Source organism: Eschrichtius robustus, chromosome 10, assembly GCF_028021215.1.
Source record: "Eschrichtius robustus isolate mEscRob2 chromosome 10, mEscRob2.pri, whole genome shotgun sequence".
Taxonomy (NCBI): Eukaryota; Metazoa; Chordata; class Mammalia; order Artiodactyla; family Eschrichtiidae; genus Eschrichtius; species Eschrichtius robustus.
In genome coordinates, this window is record NC_090833.1 from 47,930,410 (window position 1) to 47,949,083 (window position 18,674).

Genomic DNA, 18,674 nt, shown 5'->3' on the forward strand with positions numbered 1-18,674 from the left:
TTCACCAACAATATATTCTATGTCCAGATGCCACTGTAGGCAGACGACTAAGGCAATTATATAGAAAAAAGTTTGTGTATAATGCAGAGGAAATATAAAGATATCATTCCAAAATTAAGGTTTGCAATGATAGTTGATACCTGAAAGGCTTGTAGTGCCTTCATATAATTTAAAAATATACACCTATGTATATTATGCCACTGGAGTTACATCCTGAATAGTACTTGATGTACAGAATTTCCACCTTTAAAGTGACTTTTAAAATTTATTACACTGGCAGATACTTCACTTCTGTGTTGTTTTATAGGCTAACTACGTATAATAATGTTTATTTGTCATTAAGATATTTATTTATAATGAACAGCTGATCAGTCATGAAAGCTAACTCCTAAGTCCTAGTGTAAAATAGATACATTCTAAATATGGAGTGCTTAACAAATAGATAATTGGACTTTTAAAAATGACAATCTTAGAAATCCCCCATGTTTCATCATACTACATAGCTGAAATTCATCTACATCTTATAAAAAGTATTCTGTTTATTCAAGCAAAATTTTGCTCCAATCCACTTCAAATTCTATCATAGTGTATAGTGGATCCACAAGTTTATTGGGTACATACATTAAACCTTTAAGCAGTTCACAGTTTTAACTCTTAGTTCTAAAATAGCATCTTCATCATACACAAAAATAGTTCAGAGATGCTGACGGAAAGGGGAAACCATCCACACGTGCCAGACTCCTTCCTCCATTGCCTTGTGCAGGACAAATGCCTCATGTGTGTCTGTTAGGAGGATCATTACTTCCAAAATATAGATCTATTCCTCCAGCTTATTTATACTTTCTTTTCAAATGCATCACATTCTGTTTGTAAACCTGCAGCATTCCCATCAAAGATATGAGTATTCTTAAGATCTATGTCAATGTGTTTAAAAAAGTTATTCCACATGTAAGAATGGTAGCTTTCAGGGGAATTCCCTGGCGGTCCAGTGGTTAGGACTCCATGCTTCCGCTGCAGGGGCCTGGATTTGATCCCTGGTCAGGGACCTAAGGTCCCGCAAGTCACGCGGCCAAAAAAAAAAAAAAGAAAGAAAAAGAAAAAAAGAAAGAATGGTAGCTTTCAGGATGATTGCTGGGAAATTCTATACGTTCGTGCATTTTAGATGTCTTTACATATTTGAAAAAAAGGTCTCCATTCTTGTGATGTTCTATTAGATTTTTTATAAGCTACTTGTAGGCATTCAGAACAGGCCTCCCCAGGATGTGCCACCTTGGCATGTGGATTATTTTGAGTGAAAAGCAATGAAGACTCTGTGAACTCAAGAGAAACTACTGCCCCTCCCTTAACTACCTAGATTAATTTTATTGGGGATTTTTCCCAGGAAAAGAGTTATTACCAGAGATACATTTTATCTAAGTGGCCCCATCTATATGGCAGGGTGAACAGCTAATTACCAAATATCTGCTCTTCTTATCATCCTGTGAATGATCCTCCTGTCCTTGGAAGCCCCAGGCCCCTATTCCATTCCTTAGCTCAGGATGGCATATATACCTCGTTTTACTTTTCTGTCTTGAAACCTCTCATGTATGTGAGGTCTCTGACCCTCTCATGTATGTGGAATTCCCATACGTACAAAACTAAATTTTATTTTCTCCTGTTAATCTGTCTCATGTCAATTTAATTAATTCTTAAACCAGCCGGAAGAACCTAGAAGGGGAGAGGAAAGTTTCCTCCCCAACAATACTAATGATATATATTAGTACACCTAGTGGACTGACAGACTCTTCTGATGCTGGAGCAATAGGAACACCAGATAGCTCTTTCAGAGAGAAAAGTCCCCTGTTTTATCTTGAGTTATTAGTTGACCACATACACAACACTAGCTTCTGAACTTGCAATTATTCACAGAGTAGCTTGAGGGATGCTACAAATTTAGATGCAACATCCCAAACTCCATTCTATACAAAGAAATAGATGCCACTTTCCATTTTTTTTAAATTAAACTATTCTGTTCTTCTTAATCATGAGTACCTAGCTCTTTCGTGCTGGTATAGACATGTATTAGCATAATAGCCAAAGATGAGGACTCATTTGACAATGAACCAGATTTGGAGAGGCAGTCTGCATGCCATTTATTACTAGAGTGCAGCAAAATAATGATACTCACTTTGTATTTTCCTTTCATGGTGTCATTGCCAGTAGAGGCCTAACATCATCCCACAGCCCGCCTCTGAGGACTACGGCATTCTGAGACATGAAGGGTTTGCCACAAGCAGCCTGACATCACTGTGTGGTACGAATTGCTTCCATCCTATTTTTATTTCCCATACATATCATGAAACACTTCCTTGAAAAAGGGCTCTCTTTATCTATGTAAAATATTCTAATTCAAGGGCCTACCTGCCACTGGGCTTCCCTGGTGGCTCAGTGATTAAGAATCCGCCTGCCGATGCAGGGGACATGGGTTCGAGCCCTGGTCCGGGAAGATCCCACATGCCGCAGAGCAACTAAGCCCGTGCACCACAACTACTGAGCCTGCGCTCTAGAGTCCGCAAGCCACAACTACTGAGCCCACGTACCACAGCTACTGAAGCCCGCGCGCCTAAAGCCGGTGCTCCGCAACAAGAGAAGCCACCTCAATGAGAAGCCCTCGCACCGCGATGAAGAGTAGCCTCCGCTCACTGCAACTAGAGAAAGCCCGCACGCAGTAACGAAGACCCAGTGCAGCCAGAAATAAATGAATAAATAAATTTATTTAAAAAAAAAAAAAAATGGGCCTACCTGCCACACATAGTAGATGGCCTAGAAAGCAAGTTTGGTTTCAAACACTCGGAACTGGGGCAAGGGGACCTCCTTTTCTCTCTGTTGGCACCCCTACCAACCTTGCTGAAACACTATATTGAATTTCCTTAAAGCAAAAGAAAGCAAAAGGCTTTTATATTGCCATGTATTTTTAAACCAATGGCTTCTTTTGCATAGTTCTATGTACTGCATAGTTAAGAAAAAAGACTATTCATGCTGACAAGAAAATTCTTTTAAAAATGTTGTTGTGGTTTTTGGATCTAATTGTCCTCATTTTCAGATCTCATTGCTCTCCCAGTCCTTCAACCCTCCCCCAAAGCACCTCAATAATATGGTTTGATGCCCCCCAAAACATTTTTAATAAATAAAATGTTTCAAACCTTGTAAAATACTGCACATTATAAAAAAATTGTTTTCTTTTCAATGAGAAAAACAATTTTAAAAAGATTAAAACTTAATATAGACACTAATAATTTTAGAAGTCTATGTATTAGCTTTCAATGAAGTAAAAAATATTCCACAGTGATGGAAGTATGCCACACTTTATATTTTATTCATGCTCTTTACAAAGAATGTGACATCTTCAAAGATAGAACAGATAGAAAATGGAAGCATATGTTTAAAAAAATGATCTGAGGCAACTACAAACATCACATATGCTGAAATTTGGCTTGCTCTGCTCTTGTTAAAGGGCTCAGGCAAATTTAAGCCCTCACAACATTTATATATCTCACATGGTCGAATAAATACTCAAAGACAAACCATTAAGAATATTAATAAAAATAAAAGTCTCTCTGTCTTAATATCCTCATTTGAAGAAAATCTCAAAACTAGAAGCATGTTATTAAAAATTGAAAGCCCAAGTACAAAAATCTTGAGCTTTGCCTGGTAACAAGTTGGAATACCTACTGTAAGGAAACTGAGGCATAGCCTGTCAAACTTTTTTAAAAAATCAGCTTGAAAAATATTTGGTAACCTTACCCATACTTTTCCCTTTCATAGAGGGAAGCCTAAGTGGCTTACATATCATACCATTATTCCTACGAATCCTATTTCAAACTGTCACTAAATTTCACAGCTTGGTTCTTTCTGTTTAGGTAAGATATGAAGGGACCTGTACTCATTTCCATCTCTATTTTTTTTTTAATAAATAAATGACCACGCTGTGAGTAATTTTAAACATCAGGTGAACTTTTAATTTCTAGAGTTTTAATTCTGAATGTAGTGTTTCCTACTAGAAACTTTTGATAGAAGGTATATATAACAGGTTTAAAATAAATTATACTGAATGTAGTACTTTTCCAAAGTTCTCATTTGGGGTACTCATTAAATAGTGGATTGTTGGGGAGTGTCACCTTCTGACTCAGTTCACTCAGCTCATTCTGGGAGGCAGGAAGCTCCTTTCTCAGAAAAGACTGCAGGAAACTTCACTCCAAGGCTATCATTTAGATAGTGCTGTAATATTGTTATAGTGTGTGACAGTTTATAATATGTTTCCACATTTGTTAATTCATTTGATTCTCTTAAAAACCCTAAAGTAGTGAAAATAGACATAATTGTCCTCTTTTATAAGGTTCCAGAGGTAAACTAACATATGTAAGGATACAGAGCTATTAAGAGGTAGAGGCAAACTTTGAACTCCTAATTTTTGTGAATCTCAAGCTCTTTTTATAACCTTAGAGTAAAATGTTCTAGATTCCTTTTTTTTTTTTTTTTTTTCTTTTTTTTTGGGGGGCCATGCTGTGCAGCCTGTGGGATCTTAGTTCCCAGACCAGGGATTGAACCTGGGCCACAGCAGTGAAATCGTGGAATCCTAACCACTGGACTAGCAGGGAGCTCCCTAGATTCCTTTTTTTAAATTGAGGTATAATTAACATACATTAGCTTCAGTTGTATAACATAATGATTTGATATTTGTATACATTATGAAATGATCCCCACAATAAAAAGCTAGAGTCTTTCATAAGCAAACTCTTATTGCTGCCAGCACCCTTCACCCCTCACCAAACCCTACTACTGGGCCTGAGTGGTGGCCTTCCTGGGTCACAAGGAAAAGAAGGAAAGACAGAGGCAAGTCTAAACTCATGATGCTCACTGGAATCTTGGCAGCTAGGTATGTGCTGTCACAGTTTTACCTCAAAGGAGTAAACTGTAGTAAAGTTTAAATAGATTAGGACCATCTGTTGTACAATTCCTTCCCATCATCCCATCACCATAGAAACCCACATGACAAATAAGCAAAAGTTTATCAGGAAAGCTTACAAGAAAGTGCCAGCAAATGGAACCTCCATTCCTAGTTCCAAAATTATTTCCAGGATCTCAGCTGGTGCTCAGTCTCCTTGCTTCCTGGCATCTTGTGACATTCAGCTTTCACCCATGAGCACTGGAAAAGTCCCAGATGGATCCCCATACTCCCAACATTTGGCACCGAAGGTCTCACATGGATTTTTTCGTGACTTCCTCAATATCCAGCCCCCATAGATCAGAATGATGCTAATATTGCATAAATGCTACTGGTAAAAAAAAAAAAAAAAAGTAAAGGAAAAGATTTCTGTCCTAATAGATTACACACAGCTCAGAAAGGATTGCTATTTATCACTGAATGGCCCTTATGATAATAATGAAAAACAAAATTTATTGAGCATTTTTATATGCCAGGGAGTGTGCTAAGAGCTTAACATGCATTATACTATTTAATCCTTAGAGCCATGTCATGAGATAAGTATTACTCTTATCCCCATTTTACAGATGAAGAAACTTAAGTCCCAGAAAGTTAAAGTAGCTTGCCAAAACTCACTTCACTTGTAAATTAAGGAGCTGAAATTTTCACCAAGACTTAGAGCAGGATATTGGTTATAAAAGCATCGTTTGGGGAGACAAAAGGAAGGACATATGGGCCAAGGGGTGGTTGAAATAACCACTGACTTCCTTAAGCCTAAACCTGATTTCATTTATATAAAGCTTCTATGATTTGATAGGAAACAAGTGAGACTGAGATGAATCATGAATGGGCCCTAATTTTATTAGGATTGGGTAATAGATCAAATATTTGTTGTGCTGCTATATAAATAATGCCCTATGAGAACATCTTTATCTGCCATGCAAATCAAATGCAAGAAGCTTTCAGGACAAACATGCAGTTTAGACTGTGCTGCAAAGTAGTTTCTTTGCACTGTAAAAGCAGGTAAGAGTACATTGAGTTTTTTTTTTTTTTTTTAGATAATATGTTTATCCTTTTGTATTTGTGCTTTAATACCCATGAAACAGTTTTCATAGGTGGCCTTATTTTTGTGTCTAAAAGGCTCACAAATACACATTATTTCTTCATTCATTTCAACTTGAGAGCTGTGTCAGGGATTTTTCCCATGTAAAGCTACTGAAGTTGAAATAACTGTTGGTCCTGTAGACACTTAGTGGGCTATGACTCAGAGGGAGAATCCTCCAGTCCTGTGAAGAAATTGAAAAAGGAAGAGTTGCCTCTCACACGCAAGCTTTGATGCATTACCTCTCTCTCTTTTTCCTCTGCTGAAAAGTAGCAAAGACAGTTTTCTGAAAAGTAGTAAAGGATACCCAATCTGGGAACTTGCTTATGGGTACCTCTATTTGGTGCTTTTTTTCATAGAAGAAAGTAAAAACAAATAATCAAACAAAGAAGCTAGTAAACAAAACTACATAGCTGAATTTCCTTACTTTTCCTTCATATATCATTTTTAAAATTTAAAATTAGTTTATTGGTATAACATATTCATTAAGTATATGTTCACTCACAGACTTTTCTTTAGAATGTATAATAGACCTTATATTTTAGAGCAGTTTTAGGTTGACAACCAAATTGAGTGGAAAGTACAGGGATTTCTGATACACCCTCTGCCCCACACATTCATAGCCTCCAGCATTATCAACATCCCCAACCAGAGTTTGTTACAACTGAGGAACCTACACTGATACATCATTATCACTCAAAGTCCATGGTTTACACTAGAGTTCACTCTTGTTGCTTTACATTCTATGAGTTTAGACAAATGTATAATGACACCCATCCACCTTTTGTTATCGTACATATTAGTTTCGCTGCCATAAAAATTCTACACGCTCTGCCTATTCATCCCTCCCTACCCGTTAACCTCTGGCAACCACTGATCTTTTTACTATTTCCATAGTTTTGCCTTTTCCAGAATGTCATATAATTGGAGTCATACCTATGTAGCTGTTTCAGATTGGCTTCTTCCACTTAGTAATATACATTTAAGATTTCCCCATTTTTTTATGGTTTGATAGCTCATTTCTTTTTATCACTGAAAAATGTCCCATTATATGGATGTACCACAGTTTTAATTATCCAGCCACCTACTGAATGATATCTTGGTTGCTTCCAAGCTTTGGCAATTTTAAGTAAAGCTGCTCTGAACATTCAAGTGCAGGTTTTGTGTGGACATAAATTTTCGTCTCCTTTGGGTAAATACCGAGTAACACAATTGCTGGACCATATGGTTAGAGTATGTTTAGTTTTGTAAGAAACCATCAAACTGTCTTCCAAAGTGGCTGTACCATTTTTCATTCCCACCAGCAATGAATGAGAGTTCCTGTCGCCCCACACCCTTCCCAGCATTTGGTGTTGTCAGTGTTCTGGATTTTGGCCATTCTAATAGGTATGTAGCGGTATCTCATTGTTGTTTTAATTTGCATTTCCCTGATGATATATGGTCTTTTTTTTTCTAATTTTCCATCTGTATATTTTCTTTGGTGAGGTATCTGTTAAGGTCTTTGCCTCATTTTTTAATTGGTTTATTATTTATTGTTAAGTTTTAAGAATTCTTTGTATATTTTGGAAAATAGTCCTTTATCAGATATATATTTTGCAAATAGTTTCTCCCAGTCTGTGGCTTGTCTCTTTATTCTCTTGATAGAATGTTTCACAGAGCAGAAGTTTTTAATTTAATGAAATCCAGTTTACCAATTATTTCTTTCGTGATTCATGTCTTTGATGTGCATTAAAAAGTCATTGCCAAATCCATGGTCATCTAGATTTTCTCCTGTGTTATCTTCTAGGAGTTTTATAGTTTTGTGTTTTACATTTAGGTCTGTGATCCATTTTGAGTTTATTTTTGTGATGGGTATAAAGTCTGTATCTGGATTCACTTTTTTGCATGTGGATGTCTAGTTGTTTCAGCACCATTTGTTGAAAAGCCTATCTTTGCTCCATTGTACTGCTTTTGCCCCTTTGTCAAAAATCAGTGAACTATATGTGTATATATATATATTTTATTTTTTAATTGAAGTATAGTTGATTTACAATGTTGTGTTTCTGGTGTACAGCAAAATGATTCAGTTATACATATGTATATATATTCTTTTTCATATTCTTTTCCATTATGCTTTATTACAGGATATTGAATATAGTTCCCTGTGCTATACAATCGGACCTTGTTGTTTATCTATTTTATACATAGTAGTTTATATCTGCTAATCCCTTATAGTTCCATGACTATTGGGTTGGCCAAAAAGTTCGTTTGATTTTAAGTAAAAATAAAAGACATTTTTCATTTTCATGAAGAACTTTATTGAGCAACGTATTCACTAAATGAACTAACTTTTTGGCCCTCCCAATAGATTAATATGGGTTTATTTCTGGGCCCTCTATTCTGATAAAATCCCAGGAGATTAGGGTCTGGTCAAAGAGTCACTCCTGAAGGCAGACCTGTTAAGAAGAACACAGTGATCTGGTATATTTCAAAATGGGTTCCTTTCCCCTCCCCTGCCAGTGGAGACCCTGGTAGAGTTCCGGTAGGTAAAACTTATAAAAGTGTGGTATCCTCCTGATGACTAGGTTCTCTGGAGTTTTTATCTCTCAGACTTGTCCACATTGAGCTTCCAGCAATTTGTCAATTACTGTTCAGGTTTCCCTACCCTGGCACTGGTTCCCACGGAGGTTTCTGCTCTGGTAAGTTATAATTCTTTGTATCCACCTATTGGTCTCTCCAATTTGGGAAGCAGTGGTTTGCCCTGTGACTTCACTTCTCTAATGAATCTGAGAAGAGTTGTTGATTTACAGTTTGTTCAGCTTTTTACTTGTTAAGATAGAGTAGCAACTTCCAGGCTTCTTATGTGCAGGATCTGAAACCAGAAGTCCCCATACATCTTTTAGAAATGAGAAATACTGATATTAAAACCTGTTTCCTTTCTTCTTTCCATCTATAAATTTGTAGCAGCCATAATTATCAGTGAAAGAATTTATTAGGGGCTTCCCTGGTGGCGCAGTGGTTGGGAGTCCGCCTGCCAGTGCCCGGGACGCGGGTTTGAGCCCTGGTCCGGGAGGATCCCGCGTGCCGCGGAGCAGCTGGGCCCATGCGCCACGGGTGCTGAGCCTGAGCCCTGGAGCCCGCGAGCCACGGCTGCCGGGGCCCGCGCGCTTAGAGTCCGTGCTCCGCGGCGGGAGAGGCAACTGCAACGTGCAACGAGAAGCCTGTTCACCGCGGGGAAGGGTGGCCCCCTTTCGCCGCGACTGGAGAGGGCCCATGCGCAGCGGCGAGGACCCAATGCAGCCAAAAATAAATAATTAATTAAAAAAAAAAAAAAGAATTTATTCATAGAAGAATCTGTATGTATGTAAGTTAATCTTACTATGTAAAAAGACACACAATTTACGTGCTGGATGCTATGATTTGAGATATTACAACCTAGTGAACTGTATGGCTTTTGGAGGCAGACATACTGTGGTTTGAATATTGGCTTTGCCATATATGACCTATATGGTCTTGAGCAAGATATTTAACCTATTTGAGATTGTTTTGCGTTCTTTTACAAAATGGATAACATATATAAGTATAAAAATAAAATATAGGGACTTTCCTGGTGGCGCAGTGGTTAAGAATCCACCTGCCAATGCAGGGGACACGGGTTCGATCCCTGGTCCGGGAAGATCCCACATGCCGCAGAGCAACTAAGCCCATGCGCCACAACTACTGAGCCTGAGCTCTATAGCCCACGTGCCACAACTACTGAGCCCACGTGCCCCAACTACTGAAGCCCGTGCGCCTAGAGCCCGTGCTCCGCAACAAGAGAAGCCACCGCAATGAGAAGCCCGCGCACCGCAACAAAGAGTCGTCCCCGCTCGCCGCAACTAGAGAAAGCCTGCACGCAGCAACGAAGACCCAACGCAGCCAAAAAATAAATAATTTATAAAAAATAAAAAATATATATATAAATATTTTAAATAAATATATAAGTAAAATAGCATATAAAAATATAAAGTTTGAAAATACAAAATATATTTTAAAAGGGATAATAGGGACTTCCCTGGTGGTCCAGTGGTTAAGACTCCACACTTCCACTGCAGGGGGTGCGGGTTCAATCCCTGGTCGGAACTAAGATCCCACATGCCATGTGGTGTGGCAAAAAAGAAAAAAAGAAAAAGAAAAAGATAATAGTGCCGGTATACAGAAAAGAGTTTAAAGACATAGCGTAGAAAGACATAGCAGTCCCGAGAAATCTATCCTTTGAAAGGCCTGCTTGCAAGGCTGGCCCTTGGTTGGCACCTGGGAAATTGGATTTGGGGAGGGTGGTTCCACCATTCTCTTCCCCTAATAGTGGCTCACTTTGCTTTAACTGTTTGTGCAAATGATATGGTTTATGCTGGACACCTGTTTTTCTTCCAGAGTCTGGAATTTTAGTACATGCTGGACAGAGAGTGCCTGTATGAAGAGCCCCAATAAAAATTCTGGGCACCTGGTCTCTAATGAGCTTCCCTGGTAGATACCATCTTACATGTGTTGTCACAACTCATTGCGGAGTCCTGTGTGACTCTACTAGGAGAGGACTCTTGAAAGCTTGTGGTTTCCTCCAAACTTCACCCCAAGCACCTTTTCCCTTTGCTGATTTTTCCTTGTATCTCTTTACTATAATAAATCATAGCCCTGAATATGACTATAAGCTGAATTTGTGAATCCTCCTAGCAAATTGCTGAAATTGGGAGTGGCCTTTTGGCCCCCTCACACATCCTCTTTTACTAGATTTTTCCAATTATTAAATGTAATTATACTTAACATTATATTATGGTAATAAATAATAATAAATACTAATAAATGATAGCTAGGAGTATTATTTATCTTGTGATAACCTGGTAGATTTGAGTCTTATGCTAAAGGACATGGGACAGAAAAATGGCACTAACTACCCTTGAACTTTCTGAACACTTTTCAAAGTGAATTCCCTTAAAATAATTAAAAATAAGTACTGAGCTTTTATTTATAATAGAACAATGCTATATACTGCTTAGGCCTTTCTACTAGACTTGAGTCAATGAAAACTTACACATAACAGCCAGGTATATTCTCAGATATCTTTTGTGTGTTGGGAAGGGGAGTGGGGAGGAACAAGCATTATACCATTCTGAGCCTTTGAGAAAATAATTTGTCCTAGCCACTTCCCTGTTTAAAGAATTGTAATGTATTAGTGTGTGACAAGAGCCCGTTTGAGATCAAGCAATGAAGACAACAGGATGTACTTTTTTCTTGTCAAGTTAGAACTCTCACACCTGGCTAATCAACTAGAAAGCTTGATTTTTGCATGCCTCAGGAAGAAAAGGTCCTAGGTGGCTTTGGGGTTGTATTCTGTAGTTTTTACTTACTCTGGCTAGGTCCCTACATGCAAATTGAAGTTCTTCTGCTGGGTCCCCCAGCTTTCAACCGCCTTCACTCTCATGTTTATCAAAAATAGATGAAAGCTTAAAGCCATATGTATGTTTTGGTTACTGCTGCAGCTCATATGCTCAGTGACATGAAAGACTGCCAGGTGTGTGTGGGGCCTTGTGCAAGAAAGCGCTTTACAGCAGGTCCAGGCTGAGGTGTGAGCAACCCTGTCACTTGGGCCATATGATCCTGCAGACCCCATGGTGTTGGAGGTACCAGTGGTAAGAAAAGATGCTGTATGGTTTTTGTGGCAAGCCCCAGTGCAAGAATCATAATTCAGGGCCTTGGGAATTGGTAGCAAGGCCATGCTGTGTGCAGTAGAGAATCACATCCCTTTGAGAAAGTACTCCTGCCATGCTTTAAGGCTCTAGTAGAGACAGAAAGCCTGTCAGTGGTCACCAAGTGACCAGACAGTGAAACATCCCATCACAAGCTGCGGCCGATCAATCAAGTCATAAGAGAAGCAATCCATGATTTAAAAAGGTGCTACATCCAGGACTGACCATAAGCAGGACCAGAGGGCACAACTAAGCTGCATGAACAGCACCCCAGACACATGATACCTCCCACTGTCGCTCCAGTGCCCCTCCTCAGCTCACACACATAGCTGTGTGGGGGATTGTGCATGACCAACTGAAGGAGGAGAAAATAGTCTGGGTTTGCTTTGCAGATGGGTCCATTCTGAATGCAAATGCAAGCTGGAAATGGACAGTGGCTTCTCTACAGTCCCCTCAGAGGTGGCCTTGAAAGACAGTGGAAACAGAAGATCCTCCAGTGTGTAGAGTGTTGAGTAGTGCACTTGGTCATCCATTTTGTATGGAAAGAGAGGTAACCTGAATTTAGAATATATATGAATTCGTGGCAGTGGCAAATAGCATGGCCAGTTGGCCAGTGGTCTGGATGGAAGGTTAAATAAGATTGGAAGTTTGTAGACAAGGAGGTCTGGAGTAGAGGCATGTGGATAGACACAGGAGTGGGCATGAAATGCATCAAATGTTAACATCTACCAGAGAAAATCTACAGAAGAGACACTAAACAACCGAATAGACAAAATGACCTGGCCAGTTGACTGACAGCCAGCCCCTGTCATCAGCTACCTCAGTGCTTCCATGATGGATACATGAATCAAGTGGCTGTAGTAGTGGAGATGGAAACCATGCAGGGAACAAGCATTGTTGATTCCCATTTACCAAGACTGCCACTGCTGAATGTCCACCTGCTAGCAACAGAGACTGGAGAAGAAATTGACTCTATTGGGCCCCTTTTATCCTGGAAGGGCCAGCAGTTCATCCTCAGGAGTAGACACATATTCTGGGTATGGGTTTGCCTTTTCCTGCATTCTGGGCCTCAGATAGAACCACTCTCTGAGGGCTTTCAAAGTGTTTAACTCACTGGGATGGGATCACACGTAATTTTTATCAGACCAGGGACTCACTTTATAGCAAAGGAGATGTGGGAGTGGGTCCCTGACCATCGCCCTCTCACATACCATGCCACTCAGAAGCTGCTACACTGAGGCAGTGTTGGAATAGCCTGCTGAAAGTACAGCTTGATGACCAGCTTCACGGCACTGTACTCTGTACTCTGTGAGGATAGCCTGTGCTGGGATTCTCCACTGGGACTTGCTCTAAACTCATCCCTGTATTTTTGACACCCTAGGGTCTGATGAATCACATGGCACAGCAGTAGGGCTGCTAGCACCACAGCTCAGATTTGATGCAGAGCTTTTTCCTGCTCTGCGCCTCACTCAAGGCTGGCAGCCTATTGTGTCACCCTATACATGGGCCAAAGCCATACCTCTAGGTGTGGAATGTGTTGCCTTCAGAACCCAAAGAGGCCCAGCAGGCACTGTGCTGCCTTCTTCATGGTAGGAGATAAGATGCAATAATTAATCTTTTTTTAAAAATATTTATTTTTATTTTATTTATTTATTTTTATTTTTATTTTGGCTGAGTTGGGTCTTAGTTGCGGCATGCAGGATCTTTGCTGCAGCACCATGCTTCTCTCTAGTTGTGGTGTCTGGGTTTTCTCTCTCTAGTTGAGGCACACGAGCTCAGTAGTTGTGGTGTGTGGGCTTAGTTGCCCCACAGTATGTGGGATCTTAGTTCCCCGACCAGGGATCAAACCCATGTCCCCTGCATTGGAAGGCAGATTCTTTACCACTGGACCACCAGGGAAGTCCCACAATAGTTAATCTTGTACTTTGGAGGGGTATCCTAGCACACCCCTTTCTATTGGGCTCCTTTAAATTTTATAGCTATGGCAAGCCCTGAATCTTCACAGGGTTCCTCTTTCATTCCCTGGGACACATGTATCTTAGCAAGGCCTCTGAAGTGCTAGCCATTTCTTGCTCATCCAGTCCAATCAACACATTGCCACCAGTGTAATGGACCAGTGTGATGTTCTGTGGGATGCCCAGGTGGTCCAGATCTCTTTGGACTATATTGTGACAGAAGGAGAATTAATATATCCATGGGGGGAAACTGAAAATATGTATTTTTGTCTACCACATGTGAACTCAAACTGTTTCTGGTTCGTCTTTTCTGATTGAGAGAAAAGAACACATTTGCAAAATCAAAGTCAATTTTTGAATTGCCATTGTCCCAACTATTGAAAAAGTTTACAGTAATTTACATAGAAATGTTTCCTAAGTGCTTAAAAATAGTGTTTTTCTCTGGGATATTTACACATGGCCTATACAATGCATGTACAGGTGGTACACACTATAGCACAAGTTTGCTGGAATATGGCTTTCTAGGGAAAGTACAATACTGTCTAGAAATTTAAGGGTTACAGATACTTGGTAACCACAGCCAAATGTGAAGTAGAATGCAGACAGGAGTATTTATGAAAGTAATATAAAAACGATCAAGCACACAAGCTTGATCCATGCAAAGATATTTTGATATTCTTCCAGACTGGAGGAAGAAAGAGACTTCAGCTGCTGGCTCAGTTACTATCCCAAAGTGGGGTTTTATTGGTTTAGACCTCAAAGGTCGAGACTTGTCTTAGAAGTCAAGCTAGATCATCATTTATGCTTACAACTGATGTTGCTGGGTACATGTGTCCAACAGAAGTGTCTACCAGAATCTGTTGATAGGTCCTCTTCAGTCTGTATTCCTGAGGCCATATTAATCTCCTCTATCAAAAATATCACATCTGGCCTGGCATCTGTGATTAGACTACTATCAGTAGTCTACAATCATCCTACTAGATGCATTCTGCAGTTGACAGACCAGTGAATTAATGAAGATGTGATAAGGACCACAATCCCTAAATCATTTAGGTCCTAAGATGCAATATTGTTTGTTTCTTAATAAGGAGATATGGACAACATCTGCAGCCTCAGAAAGTTCAAAGAAACCTAAGGAATCCAAATCTTTGGGGGTGTTTGCCCAGATGTCCCAGCCCATGTGTCAGAGTCCCTAGTTCCCCAAACAGGGCTCTGACCTTAGCATAACAGAGTTTCCTTGATTAGGCTTTTAATCGTCTCTGAAGTTCAGCCATTCCATTAAGACCTAGGCTTGGACCTTGACTTTCTCTATTTTCCAGCTGCAGGAGGTGAGAACTTCTCTGCAACCAAAGAGACCCTCCTCCTTTCACATCTGGCTTTCAATTCCTTATTTCTTACCTTCAGTTATTCCTTGTCTTTCTGTAGCACAACAGTGGTCCTTAGCAATAGCTATCCAATACTGTTTTCCTTATAGCTTCTATTTCCTCCATATGTCTCAAATGCCTGATTCATCACACCTGCTAGTGCATTCCCTTTCACAGATCCACCTTCTCAATTCACCACCAGTGAAAGTTTATGACAGAGATTATCTGTGCTTCACTGATGGAGTCCTTATCTCCAGTCTGGGCAGAGTGATCTGGCTGTAAACCCCATCTTATCATCTGCTCTTTCAGACCTGTCCTGGTGCAGTCCAGGTTCTCCAGAAGCAGATGCTGAGATAGAGTTTGGGTTGCAAGATATTTGTTGGAGTCGACACTTTTGTAAGGAAGGGGAAGAAGAGGGAGAAATTTATCTGTGATGTAGGCCTGACAATGTTTCCAGCAGCTCAGCTGGCAATGTTGGTGTGAATTTGCCTGTCATATTTTTCCATCAGTGGGCCAAAATGAGTAGGCCTTTATAACACTTGTTTATCAGTCACCAGATGCGAGCTGCCCCAGGAGCCCCTTGGATGAGGTGGCTCTCTGCAGCTAAGGCAGACCCTGAGGGACTGATAGTTGGACGCTGTCTGCTGATTGCAAGACTTGAAGGAGGATTTGGGCAGTGCTTGTCTGCTACACAGACTCACTTTTCTTCATGCACTGCCTCCAAACCCCTCTCCCTTCCATTCACTTCTCTTTTTTCCTCTCTTTGTCCTTACTCTGCAAAATCCTAGCCTGCCCTCCAACACCTCCTCCCCCGACCCCGTCCCCCATCTCCAAGAGTCCAAGAGAGTAGTGGGAGAACCATTTCTTTGTTTCGTCACTTCCTTCTTTTAGTGGCTGCTGGGTCTGAGCTGGGTTAAGATTGAATTGGAGGGGAGTAAGTTTTTAAAAATAATTCCTTACATTTGCATAGGATTCACAAAGCCCTTTCAAAAACATTTTTGAATTTTACTTCTCATAACCGCTCTGTGAAGAAGCTAGCATTATCCTCATCTTACAGATGAAGAATCTGAGGGCTAGAGAGGTTATGTGACTTACCCAATCTATACAGGTCCTATGGAGTGTTGGACCCAGGTCTTCTGATCCCAAGTCCAGGGCTTTGGCTGCTATGTCTTAGCTACCGTATCTACCTCCCAGTGGGAGACTTAGGAAAAGACAAGCAATTATTTGCATAAAGAAGATAAGCGCTAATAGTATTCTGGTACCAATTCTGGAAACCAGTGTCAGGGGGTGGTTTCCCATATATCACCAAGCACTTTTCAGACGTGCTGACATGGGCGCCCTGCAATTCAACTCATGCTGACACTATCTACCTAAAGATACTGTCATATCCCACAGGTTAAGGGCTCAGTCCTACAAGACTGCCCCCCACACCCCACTTCAGGTGCCAATGGCAACTCCAGTTTGCCACCTGGGCTTCTGACCGACCAGCTATAGAATGAAGGTTCCCACAACCCCCATCTTCGTTTGGATTAATTTGCTAGAGGGGTTCACGGAACTCAGAGAAACATTTTACTTACTAGGTTACTAGTTTATTATAAAAAAGGATATGTCAGGAACAGCCAGACGAAAGAAATGCACGGGGAAGGTGTGGGGAAAGTGTGAGGAGATTCCATGCTCTCCCCTGAGCTCACCACTCTCTCCAAATCTCCATATGTTCACCAACCTGGACGGTCTCTGAACCCTGTCTGTTTTTATGGAGGCTTCATTACATAGACATGGTTGATTAAAGCATTGGCCATTGATGATTGATTCAAACTGCAGCCCCTCTTCCCTTCCCCAAGTCAGGGAGGGTGGGATTTAAAGTTTCAATCCCCTAATCACATGGTTGGTTCTCCAGGCTAGCAGCCCCCATCCTTAGGTTTTTCCGCCCCAAAGCCATTAACATAAAAAAAGGCACTCATTCTCATCACTTACGAAATTCTAAGGGTTTTAGGAATCCTATGCCAGGAACTGGACAAAGACCAAATATTTATTTCTTATGGTAAGTCACACTATCACAGCTATGTTAGGTAGGTGATTGCCGTCTCGTTTCCAGGACCCACCAACTGGATGCTGGTGACATACCGGGTAGAATGAACTGGTATAAAGGGTGTAGTTTGATACTGATAATCTTTGTATCTATGTTCTCTTTCCAGGGCCAACAAAAACCGCTGGGTACCATGTGGGAATGGAATGAAAGCATTCTCTTTCGTCTTCTCTCCTTTCACACTCATCCTCCTACTGTCTCTTTTCCACATAGCAGCTGGAACGACCCATCATAAGCTATAAGGCAGATATGATACTGCCCTCCTGAAAACCTTCTGGTGGCTTCCCACAACTCTTAGAAGACAACTCAAAGTCCCTCCTGTGGCCTCAGACTCCAGGATGCCTCCCGAACCTCCCACCGCTCTCTCCCTTGTTCACCTCCCTCCAACTACAGTGGCCTCATAGCTGTTTCTCAAACACATGGAGCACATTCCTTCTTCAGGGCCTTTGCGTTTCCTGTTCTGTTTTCCTGGAAAACTCCCCAGATGCTTGCATGGCTCACTCCTTCACTCCATTCTGGCACCTGTTCAAGTGTCTCTTTCTCAGCCTTCCCTCACTGCCCTCTGCCAAACAGCCGCCCCATTGCTTGCTTGCTTTTGCTGCATTTTTCTTTCTGGCACTCATTACAGTATGACATTATAGCATGTAATTATTTGCTTGCTTGTTTATTGTCTCCCTCCCCCACCTCAACAAGAAAGCTAGTCCACGTGGCAGGCACTTTGTCTATTTTGCTATGTCTCCAGCTCCTGGAACAAGGCCTGGCATATCGTGGGAACTCAATGTAGATTTGTTGAATGAATGAATGCATCCTCAGTTTTCTTTCTTTCTTTTTCTTTGTAAGGAATCATGAACTCTTGTCCTTAATTCACCACTTGGGACTATGGTGAATTATTTATTCTGAAAGGCATTGTTTGAACTCAAAATATTAATTAGAAAAATATATAAACTTCCATTTTCTTCCTTTTTAATTTTAAGTTCCAGTTGCTCCGGCTATATTTAAAGCAGCCAAGATTCCAAATAGAAACACATGGGCTTGGCCTCCAAAGCTTTTACCATCAGTTCTGCCTGTCATTATCAGGTCTAGTCATCTCCTGCTACAACTTAGTTCAGAGGTTCTTAATATGGAGTTGCCGAACCTCAATGAAATTAATGGATGAGATTCTGGGGACTCAAGAATCTCTTGAAGTTGAGTCAGAATTGTGTGTGCATTTTTCTGGATTTTAAAGGAGACCCAACACCTCCTACAGAGGTTAAGAACTCCTCAGATCATGACAGTTATCACCATTCACTGTGTCTTCATCCATCTCTGTTGCCAGTATAGGACTATTGATTGGGCAGGGGCTTGAGGAGTAGCAGAGGCCTGAATTTCTCCCTTTTCTTCCATAAGAGAGTATAATAACACACAAAAAATACAGTTACTGTAAAAGTTGGCTGTAAATACTAAAGGATGAAAGCCTAAGATCAAATCTAGCAGTCCGTCTCTCCTCCCAGCCACCTCCAGTT

At 40.6% G+C, this 18,674-nt stretch overlaps 1 pseudogene; it reads right to left on the minus strand.

Moving 5' to 3' along the window:
- Positions 1–539: 539 nt before the first annotated feature.
- LOC137770941 (glucosamine-6-phosphate isomerase 2 pseudogene) lies at positions 540–17,359 on the minus strand (annotated as a pseudogene).
- Positions 17,360–18,674: the final 1,315 nt, after the last annotated feature.